The sequence below is a fragment of the Equus przewalskii genome, chromosome 18 (genome assembly GCF_037783145.1).
Source record: "Equus przewalskii isolate Varuska chromosome 18, EquPr2, whole genome shotgun sequence".
In the NCBI taxonomy this organism is placed as follows: Eukaryota; Metazoa; Chordata; class Mammalia; order Perissodactyla; family Equidae; genus Equus; species Equus przewalskii.
Window position 1 is genome coordinate 4,371,589 of NC_091848.1, and position 11,361 is coordinate 4,382,949.

An 11,361-nucleotide genomic window follows, 5' to 3' on the forward strand; every position below is an offset into this window, starting at 1 on the left:
CCCTGGGGAGCAAAGCCTGTGTTTTATCCATCTTTGTATCCCTACTGCCTGGCTCAAGAGACGCTCAACGTTTGTTGACTGATGGAGTGAATGAGGTCTCTGTTCCTTCCGTTGAGAATAAAGCTCTACTATATATAATAGTTTCAGTCAACACTGAGTTTATCCCAAAATTAGCTATCTTAAACTTTTCTCTCTTGCCTTACATCAACTGGTCTTCCTGAATGTCAAGCCCTAAAAATAAACTTCTTTCCATCCCCACAGGCTCCATGCCGACTGGCTGGGTGACCCACTGACTTCCCAATGCAGGCTCCACACACAGCTCCCTCAGCGACGTGGGCCTGCCTACTCGATCTGCTTTGTGGGCGGGGATGAAAATAAGGAAGAAACTGCACCTGGCTTCATGGCTCAGATTGTTTTCTTGGATGTTTGGGAGGCTGAGGTGGTTAATAAGCAAATCAGCTTCAGTATTCAAATATGCAGTTAATAAATTCTGAAAGACACAAATCAAAGTACCCCAGCCTGTCAGCAAAACCAGTTTTTTCCTAGTCCTCCCTAACCCACAAGGATGAATTTCTAGTCCACCATGGCATTGTGGGGTGAGGACCAGAGTATGGGCAATAAGGACCCCTGTGAATGCACCAGCTTCTCGGGCTGGGGCATCTCCCCTTGGAGATTTCCTGACCCTATGCAGAGGATTCTAGCCAGAGAAGGTTGTGTGCCCTGTTTAAATGACAGAAGCGCCTTCCTGCCACCATGTGTCCTTGAGCCTCCCATCACATCCCAGCCTGGAGCAGAGGGCACGGCCTTTGGACCTGTATGTCTAGAAGCCCTGTTTCTGAAGACGGCTTTGCCCCTTGTTTTCCTGGAGCTGGTCGCTCTCACACAAGGACTCTTGACCACACTTTGGGAGCACAGAGTCAAACGCCACGGCAGAGGCCAGCACCCAGCTGTGGGCCTGGTGCTATACTGCCCATTTTGTCTCCTCCCAAGGGAAGCAGAAGCCATGGCAGAGCTGTGCGCACGGAGGGAACCCCCCAGGAGACAGAGAAGCTGGATACTAACATCCTACGGGAACACTGCAGGTTCTCGGAGAACCACAAGCAAACCCACCTCTCCCTGACCCAGAGCCTCAGCTTCGCGCTGAAGCCGCCCCTGAAGGGCACTGGCCTGTGGCTCACCTGGTGCCAAGCGAAGCCGTGCAGCCGCGCCCTCATCCATCTGGTGGACCTGACGACGGGGGCCAACCTGCCTTAGGTGCTCACACTGCCCTTCCTCACCACCTAGCCCGAGTGCCGGGGGCACTTCAGGGAGCTGCTCTGCAGGCTGGTGTGCTTCCTGCTCTACACCAACCTCTACAGCGGCCTCCTGCTGCTCACCTGCCTCTCCGCGCACCGCTTCCCCACGCGTCCCCATGTTCACTGCCCTACCGACTTGCCAGCATGCCTAGCTGGGCACTGCCGCCACCTGGGCCCTGGTGGCTCTCCAGACGCTGCCCACACAGATCCTCTTCCACACAGACTGCATGACCCGCCCAGAGAATCGTGGTCAGTTTTTGCCTACAATATGGCTCTGACATTGTCTGGCTTTGTCTTTCCCTCTTTGGTGATCTTGGTGTGCTACTTGCTGATGGTCAGGAGTCTGACCAAGCTAGAGGAGACCCTCATGAGAACAGGCACCATGGCCCAGGCCAAACCCATCCTGACCATCCTGCTGGTGTGCGGCCTCTTCACCCTCTGCTTTGTGCCCTTCCATGTCACACGCTGCTTCTTCTTCACGCTGCTTCCGGCCTTCACAGGACTGCCAGCTCTTGCTGGTGGCCAGCTTGGCCCAGCAGATATGGACACCTCTGGTGAGCAAGACCAGCAGCCTCAACCCAGTCCTATACTTTCTGTCAGGTGGCAACAACAGAGTCAGGCTCTTCCAGGAACTGAGGCATAACAAGGTGAGCGAGCGCCCAGCTGGAGCCAAGTGAGAGAGGTCCAGGGGCGGCAAGATCTGAGTACCAACAAGAAGTGGTTTGGGGAAAACAAGCTCCAAGATATTGACAATGACTTGTGTGAACACAGTCATGTACTAGTGGGAAAGAGGCTCAAGATCTCCTAGCGGTGTCCTGCTGGAATGGATTTTATACTGATGTTAAGAGATTTTAAAATAATATGGAGAAAGCCATCAACACAAAGGAAAACTTTCTTATTTTAATGAGAGCTGATATTAATCTCGTCATTCAAGTCTCAGCTGAAACGTCACCTCCTCAGAAACCATTCCTGCCAACCCTAGCTAACACTGACCTCTCTCCTCATGACCCAGTCACTCTCCATTCTCTATTGTCTTTGTAACACTTACTAGTACCTGGACCTGTTAATCAGTTCACTTGTTTACGATCTGTCTCTTTCCCCTAGAATATAGGCTCCAATACAACAGGGACCTCGTCTGACTGCTATACCCTGACACCAGCCTCCAGAGCAGGGCAAGCACATAGAGAATGCACAAGACATAGGGGCTGAATGAATAAGTGAATGAATGAAGAAATGAACAGATGGATGAGTGTTATGAAGCCCTTACCAGGAAACAGCACTTGTGGGGTAACTCATTTAATCCCCACAAGAGCCCTTGGAGGCAGGAGCTATTGTTACCCCTACTTACAGACAGGGTAACTGAAGCACAGAGTTGTAACTTGTCCAAGGTCACTCAGGGGAGAAGGCCCAGACCACAGTGTTGGATGGAAGCTGTGAATCCAGGCACTGGCCTCTGAAGCACATGCTCCTAAGACTGACGCATAGGGTCCCATCCAAAGGCTCGTCAAGAGCCAGCCGAGTTCTTGACAGCACCAGCAACTTTTAAGTCAGTTTGCATGTTTCCATAATTGCCATCATCTGCAGACCCCTGGGTATCTGGTACAAGCTCTTTTACTGCACTTCTTAGCCAGGGTTCTGGTTAAGGTTAGGCAAAGCTCTGCTGGATACAGTGGGAAATAGAGAGTAAAGCGGCTGCATGAACAATGATTTTTATTTGAACATGACATCTCAGTTTATGACAGAAAGTTTTACCACTATCTCAAATCAGAATATGACATTCATTATAGAAAAAAATTACTTAAGATCCAAAGTAATCCAAAAAGATAACCTTAAAAAAAAAACCTCTCATATCTAAACAATAATTTTCTCCAAGGCATTCTCCGATCTAAACATACATTATTTAATAATTCATTATATCTCCCTATAAAAAGGTGGATAAGCCACCTTCATAAAAAGCCAAGTATAACCACTCATTGCTGCCGCACTGTAATTAAAAGAAACGTCTGAGTAAACCATGCATATTTCTAAATTATAAAATTCTATTCTAAAAGTGCAGTTTATTGCTTTCAAGGGGACACAATAATTAGAACCCGACCAAGTGTTGCCTTGCAGAATTCCTTAGGATAATTAGTTTAATGAATAGGCAAGGATGTTTTCTAATTAGCAGGTCAGCTGTTTCCACATAAGTGCGTGCTTCTACAGCAGCTGAGGGAGCTTAAAACTGTTGGCTCTTTTGGGGCCGGCCCCATGGCCCAGTGGTTAAGTTCCTGCGCTCTGCTTTGGTGGCCCAGCGTTTTGCTGGTTCGGATTCTGGGCGCAGACCCAGCACCACTCATCAGGCCATGCTGAGGTGGCGTCCCACAGAGCAGAACCGGAAGGACCTACAGCTAGAATATACAACTATGTACTAGGTGGCTTTGGGGAGAAGAAGGAAAAAAAGGAAGATTGGCAACAGATGCTAGCTCAGGTAGCAATCTAAAAAAAAACACAAAACTGTTGGCTCTTTTGAACATTATCTCAGCTCTCTTGCTTATATTATTTTTCTTCTTCTTCTCCCCAAAACCCCCCAGTATACAGGTGTATATTCTAGGCGTAGGTTCTTCTAGTTGTGGCATGTGGGATGCCGCCCCAGCATGGCCTGATGAGCGGTGCCATGTCTGCGCCCAGGATCCGAACCGGCAAAACCCTGGGCCACCAAAGCGGAGCGGGCGAACTTAACCACTGGGCCACGGGGCTGGCCCCCTCTTGCTTATATTATTAATTTTTATCCTTTTCTTTACATAACCCACAGAGAAGATTCAGCCAACCTACAGTCCCAATTATCACCCCTTAAAAATTAATAAAGTTTAACATTACTAGACAATTTGTGCATTAGGCTCCCCCAAAAAACTCACAGCCATCCACATCTCCCTCAGCCATTACCTCTAATGCCTACCACCCTGTCAACCCTGAAGGTGGGAAGAAAACCTCTCTAGAACCCTCAGGACGCATCGCCTTTACCTAAAAAGCAAGTGCTTTACACCCCTGGCCAAAGTTTTCCAGCCTTTAGTCTCTGCTACCCTGTGCTTACAATTATTACTCTGACCCATGTAATGCTAATTTTGCGTCTATGGAGACTTTTGACCTGCTTAACAGCAAAGTAAGCATCCATTTTTAACTTATTTCTGGACACCTGAGATCACAAAGTTTAACTTAGTTGACACTGTACCCTGGTTTTCAGGGACAGTTATCTCAACACACAGAATCAAGCTCAATCCACTGTAAGGGGACATGGAGACCCACTGCCCAACATTACCAAAGGATACTCCTGCCTCTGCTGTGGTTACCAAAAACTCACTTACAGGGGGGACAGGAGACTAGAAGAAACAAGTTCCTCCTGAATCTACCCACTGAATGCCCGCCACCTGGATGAAAGCTGGGATCCTTGGATGTGTCATCTCCCTGGGCCCCGAGCATCCGGCACGATCTACCCGGCTGTTCGGGTAGCTTAAACCAAATCAAAGCTCAGCAAATACTGACACAGTCAAAAGACCATGACTGGGGCAGTACTGGATGCAAACGTAAGGGCTGAAGCCACCTACAAAAGTGTCAGCACAGTGCCAGCCCTTAAGGAGGTTACAGACTACCAGAGAAACAAAACAGAAACAGATGAGCAATAATTAACAATTTCAGCAGCAACACAGAAAATCACGTCAGGTGTTGATTTTTTGTGATTCATCAAAAACAAACAATACAGGCAGTAAACACCAAGGAAGTTTTGGAGGGGGAGGTGGGAGCACTTTCAGCTGAAACGGCCAAGAAAGGCACTAAGTGTCTCCTGAAGGCTGGGTGAAATTTCACTCAGTGGAACCGCCCAAGCAGTAGAGAAACCGGAAAACCTGAGAACCAATGGTTGATTCCTGAAAGGCAGGAGGTGAAGCTGAAGTGTGATTACAAAGGCCTCCCCAAAGCCAGCAAAAGAACCACTCCTCAAGGCAAGGGGAGCCCCCAAAGGCATTTGAGCAGAAGGATATGATCAAAGCTGCAACTTACAAATTAATAAGGCAGCCCCCACACTTTGAATGAATTAGAGAAAAGAAACAAAATGTCACAGCAGACTTCTGAGCTCTCCTAATTGGCCTTCCTTTCCTTCAAAGCAGCCTACACACCACCTCCAGATTTTCTTTAAAACAGCATTTTTTATACATCACACCCTCCCCAATTTTGTCAGTTCCCTCCCCGTAGCCTCACTTTTATATAATAAAAGTCCAGCCCCAGCTAAACTTCCCAACTCAGAGGTCTCCTGTCGGGCCATGTGGACTTCCACCCCTCACATATTTACCACGGGGCCCCCATCTTCCACTCAACACCCTCCCCCAAAACCTTCTCCACAGCCTAAGTGCTCATCTTCCCAAACCAGGGGCCTACTTCCTCCAGCTGCCTCCCATCCCACTCTGCACTGCTGACTCACCCAGTGGGCTCACACGTGGAGTTGGTGATGGGCTCCTTTACTACTTCAGGTCTGTTCTAGCCTCCCCACGATTCCCTTTTTCGATCTATAAAACATGGAATCCTGGCAACATTCCAAACGTGGCAGACACTCACTAAGTCGTGGTGATGCCAAGAGTGACGAGGAGCAGGAAGGCGATCGACACCAGAAGGCCACTGCAGGGATCCCAGCACACAGATAACGGGCAGGAGCAGAACTCAAAAGATTGCAAAACACATCGGAAAGAATACAGAGAAATAAAATGGTTGTTTACACAGGAGTGGTAAGGGAGAGACAACAGAAACGACTGAGACTCCAAGCCTGAGGAATCTAAAGAACGATCAACTAGCACCTAGCAGAGAGCAGGCACTCACCAGTCAGGGAAAGAAAAAGGAGGGAGGGAGGCTGCGACTGTGGGGGAGAGAGATCCAGACAAGTTCAGTGGGAGCTGCTGGTGAGCCAGGCTGGAAACAAAGGACAGACGTTCAGACAGCAGAGGCTCAAGCTCTGTGCAGGCAAAACTCAAAGCTGCAGACATAAACATCTCTGAGGAAGAGGGAAGAGAAAGATAGAGGACCTAGGAGACACCGGAAACAAAAAATCCCGCCAGAGAACACAGGGACAGGAAGCGGTGCTGCATGACAGAGCGCCAGAAAATCAGATGGAGAGTTTCAGGGAACAGAAGAGTCGAGGCTGCCACATCAAGCAGACTAGTCAAAGAGAACAGTCGTCTCTCAGCAAAGAGCTCAAATGCCACCTCTTCCAAGAAGCCTCCCAGGTCCCACATCAGAAGGCCCCCACTCCTCTCTCACCCATTATCCACACCTCTTAAGGCACAACTCCCCTTCTACCAAGGATGAGCGGCACTATTTAAACCTGCTTATCTCCCCTCCCACAGGATCTAGCAGAGGCCTGAACGTACGGTACTCACTAAATCTTTGTGGAATAAATGCACATCCAGCACATGACTCTCTTGTGTAGCCTTCCTGGAATTACTGCCTAAATCCAAGTTATGAACACACGCCTATAAAACTACATCACAAGCTGTTTGAGATTCATTGTTCTCACACTCACCAACTCCAATTCAAAGCAATTCCAGGACACACGATACCTGGAAGCATTCTCACGTCTCACCCCATGCTTCAAAGACAATAAAGAGGGGAAATTCTTCAGAGCCATTTGCAATTAAGCATAAGCTAAGCTTATAAAGTTATGTGTTGTCATTATCTTTTACTTTCTTGTATACAAGCCAAATCTCTTTAGTATTTCGATTTCTCAACCTTTTGTTGAGAGTTTTTTTAAATGAATCTAAACACTTCAAAGGTAACGGCCTCAAAAAGAATTCCACGATAAAAGCAGAGCTTACATTCTTGCAGCAAGCTGTAGCTGGGCATTTTTATAGTGGTTAAATCATGAACAAAAAGCAAAAACTACCACTTCAAGAAAATTAAATTACAGAGTCTGAGAATGTTCCACTCCACAAGTAGAAAAACACATTAACGATGAGACCCTGATAAAGCATTAACCCAACAAAGAACAGCCACCAAAGACTCCTTAAGTTCTCTCTGACAGCCTAGTTTCATGCAAGGGTAGGCTACACTTTCTATTGCAATTTCTACCCTGAATTTGTACTCCAAATCATTACAAGCTGGCTGCTGCCCATCGCACCATCCCATTCCACCAAAATTGCTCTCAACAATGCACCAATGACTTGCCAGTTACAAAGTAAATGAACACTGTCAGGCCTCATCCTGTTTGAACCTTCATGGCATTTGCCACTGTTGCCCATGCCGCCTTACACTTCCATGGTATGCATCCTCTCCTGCTTCTCTTCACATCTCTTCCTGCTCTGCCCTGCAAGTATGGGTGGGTGTACCCAGGACTCTGTCCTTGGCACTCTTCTCCTCTCATTCCCACACTCTTCCCAGGGAATCTCACTGACTCGCCGATGCCACCGATGGCTCCCAGACCTCTCTCCAGGGAAATCCACTCTTGCATTTCAAAGCCATGCTCTACCCATGTAACAGTCCCTTCAGCACTGCAACCTCCTCAAAGCCAAAACTGAAACCATTTTCCTCCCAAATGGCACCATCATCCAATCCAAGCCAGGAATCAGGGTCACCCTTAATTCCAGCATCTCCCCGCACTTCACAGTGTCACAATCACATTGTCATTTCAACCTCCCAAGCATCACTAGAATGTGTCGTCTCCTTTCCATCTGCACTGCCACTGCCTTAGTTCAAATTCCCCTCATCTCTCCTGGGCTTCACTGCTCCAATGTATTAACCATTCTCCTGATTCCAGATTTGTCCTCCTCAATGTCCAATTCATTCCTTCCTTCTGCTTCTAGGGTCATTTTTCTAGAAAGGTAAATCCTATCTCAATAATTCCCAGCATAAAAATCTTCCAAAGGCTGCCATTTGCCTTCAGGATTAAGATCAAAATACTGAACACTGAATAAAAGGCCCCCAGCAATCCGCCTCCCAATGAGCTTTCCACCTGACCTCTCCACAGGCCCCCTCTCTCCATTCTCACCAACAGCAGGCTCTCTCAGAACAAGCTCAGGGGCCTCCTGTGCCCCCACGACCCCCCACTCCTTCTCTGCTTAGGTCAATCGCCCTACTCACCTTTACGATGCAGCTCACAGACCACCTCCTCTGGGAATCTTAGCATTCTGGGTTCTCTGAACCCCACCAGCCATTACTCTGACAGTGCTCATCACACTGTATCACAGCCACCAAATCACTGATCCTCTGCCTGAGACCCTCAAGGAAGGGTCACATTTTCCACACTCTGAATCACCACTTCTAGTAACAAGCCTTAGGCCCAATGATGCCAGAAACAAATGACACAGAGGTCTGTGTATGTCCTACATCATCAAACCTCATCACATCATTAGAGCAACACACTTGGTTTTCCCCAATACTGTATTTCTTTGAATTGTAAGATGCTGTCAAAGATAAGCTACATCCCAATTTCAGATGTTAAAAGGTAAAATATTGCAGTCTATGAAATACATTAAAGCAACGTGAAGATGAAAACTTTATGTACTGAGTCATCAGTCTAGAAAAACGTTTTGAAAATTCAAGTGTTAGAAAATACACCAACTTTCTAACATAACTCTTAAATGAAGGGAGCACATATGTCATCTTAAAATATTACAATATTTTCCCTCTGAAATGTTCGTTAAGGAACTATTTGTTCTGTATCCTGGTTGTGGGAGCTGGAACACGTATCTGTAGCTACCGAAATTCACAAAACTGTAAAATACAATTAAAGTCACGGGAAACATTCTTAAATGTCTGTTAAATATGACTGTCCTCTTAGGACTGTCGCCACCATCCACCAAGCCTGGACTCTACACCCCCATGGACCCCACCAGAACCCAGAGGACACTTATTTCTCCTCTGACACTCTCACTCCACTTCATAAGCAATGACTCTGAAACCCGAGATGACCCATCTCCAGGCCCACCTCCCCACCACCTCCGTGTCCGGCCCAGGCTTCTTGCTGCTATTACAAGGCCGTTCTCCCTCCAGCCACTTCTCCCATTCCAACTTCACCATCCCTGTTGCTGACAGCTCAAACTCAGCCTCTCTCCTCTCTCATCCTCCTCCCACCTCACTCCATTAACTGCTTACCCACCTCTTGCCCATGGTACCCTGTGAAATCTGGGCTCTACTGGGGTGACGGGGTGGGCGAGGGAGACAGATGTACCTCTTCTCCTGCAACTTTTATTTACCTCTTCCCCAGAGCAGACAGGGTCTGCTTTGAAAGGTTAAAAACTACGTGAATGTAGTAAAACACAGAACTCCGCAATAATCAGATTTTCCCTGGAAAACCGAACAAGCCTCAGTATTTGGAGGGGGGTGAGGTGGGGGAGAGGAGTGGGATAAGACTTGGAAGAAGCTTGAAAGCGTACCAGCCCACACTTGCGGCTGTGTGTGAACCCACCGCACCCTAGAAATTCCCGAGCATGCTTCATTTACTTGCCAGAGTGCCCAGAGGAATCCAAATGCAATCCTAGGAGGGCCTGTCTCACCCAACCGATCGACTAAATGCAAGGAATGGCCAAACAGATTTCTGCAGACAATGTTTTAGGTCATCCATCACTGAATACACATCTAACATGTGGTTCTCAGCCATGTCTGCATGTTTCATAAATAAAGAACGTGAGTGCTTAGAAGGAACTCTAGTGATCTTGTACTCTCTCAACCAGGAAATGGAAGCACAGAAAGCTACTATCTAGTAAAACTTAGGAGACAAGCACAGAAGGTGAACCTCTTCAGAAAGACAAACTCCTGGGGCTGGCCCCGTGACCGAGTGGTTAAGTTTGCGCGCTCCGCTGCAGGCAGCCCAGTGTTTCGTTGGCTCAAATCCTGGGCGCGGACATAGCACTGATCATCAAACCATGCTGAGGCAGCATCCCACATGCCACAACTAGAAGGACCCACAACGAAGAATATACAACTATGTACCGGGGGGCTTTGGGGAGAAAAAGGAAAAATAAAGTCTTAAAAAAAATAAATAAATAAAATGCATTTAAAAAAAAAAGAAAGAAAGAAAGACAAACTTCTACAAAGTACGTGTTTATCCCAAATGGAATGCCTCGTGGGTCCACTGATTTTCATTACACAATTGATTTGCCATCAAAGCTACAGGGGAAAAATCAGTTTAGGGAGTAAAGTTAGGCAGGGCAGCTACCAGGACATGGGACTAATGAGGATCCACCAAGGAGAGGACTCGGGCGCTTGAGTAAGTGACCACATACACTAACACTTTAGGGGAGTAAGTGGTACTAAGTCTGTAAGAAGTTTGGCGCTGTCTAGCCTGGCTGCGTGATGCCAGATTCTTCAGCATTTCCTACAAAATATCACAGTTTTCCCCATCAAAGTCTAGGCAGTAAATCTCTGCCCAGGGCCTACACCCAGACCCCCTGTGGGCACTCCAAGAACACTCCAATGGAAGAAGGCCAAGCGTACAAAGCAAGGCATTCAGAAATCAGGGACAGCTCACAGACAACTCGAAGCTGTTCCTTGCTACCACGGGACCAAACAATAAGCACCATATTTCACCCAGCCTTTACACCATTCTCTATTCTGTTTTGTCCCCTATGATTCCCTTCACATGCAGTTTTCTTTCTGTCAATGCAAATTCTACTTCTAACTCAGGGCCCTTTTTAACTTCCACCCACATCCCCAGTTCTTTGGAAAACACTACCTGTTACCTTCCTCCTTTCTGAACACTATCTACTTCTTTCTTCAAACAGTATTACTCAAACTTGTGTTGAATTACATTCTTTGTGGGATTTTTTAAACTTTTATTATGCAATATTTATTGCTGAAAAGTTAGAAAATACAAATAAGCCAAAAGAAAGCCATCACCCAGAAACATGTACATATCCTTCAGGTGTTAGCGTTTTTTACAAAATTAGTAGCACTCTGAATCTTCCACAAAATAATGCCACCACCATGCCACATCGACATGTTCTCTAACGAAACCATTTCACGACTGCTTGATATTTCACTTTAAGCATATGATACCACATACGTAAATCTCCTACTCTTATAAACATTGGTAGTTTCCTATTTTAGGCTA

At 47.0% G+C, this 11,361-nt stretch overlaps 1 pseudogene; it reads left to right on the forward strand.

Moving 5' to 3' along the window:
- Positions 1-583: 583 nt before the first annotated feature.
- Positions 584-1,972, forward strand: LOC139077068 (uncharacterized; annotated as a pseudogene).
- The last annotated feature ends 9,389 nt before the right edge of the window (positions 1,973-11,361 follow it).